Genomic DNA, 513 nt, shown 5'->3' on the forward strand with positions numbered 1-513 from the left:
GTGCCGCTGCCCAGCCCGACGCCGCGGGGCAAAAGCCCCGAGGAAGGTGGTGGGCGACCCGGCGGGGTGGGGAGATGGCCAGCAGGCGGGACGGACCTGGGAAATACCCCTAGGCTGGGGACATCTGGCAGCTGGGTGGGTTTCTGCCGTGTGTGCTTCAGTGAGGCCGCCCGAGACCTGGCTGCTTTGGTGACATTATCTCACGCAATGAATGCAGACGTTATTTTGGGCGAAACGTTCCTGGGCGGGTGGAGAAGGGCGCACGTCGCAGTGACACATCGAGCACCCACCTTATCTCCGCACTCCGAGCGGGGCGGCTGGGAGGGAGACGCGGTGACGGGCTGACAGGAGCTGCTCTGTCTTGATCCTTAGACAAATCCTACATTTATCGGCCGTGCGGTTATGCAAGCGGCACAGTTACATAATTGGAATATAAAAATACAGGGGGGAAAAAGCACTGTATACGTGTTACTGAGCCTTAACGCCTCTGAAGTAAATGGAAGGCAGTGCGGA

Source organism: Charadrius vociferus, unplaced genomic scaffold (assembly GCF_000708025.1).
Source record: "Charadrius vociferus isolate BGI_N301 unplaced genomic scaffold, ASM70802v2 scaffold650, whole genome shotgun sequence".
Lineage (NCBI taxonomy): Eukaryota > Metazoa > Chordata > Aves > Charadriiformes > Charadriidae > Charadrius > Charadrius vociferus.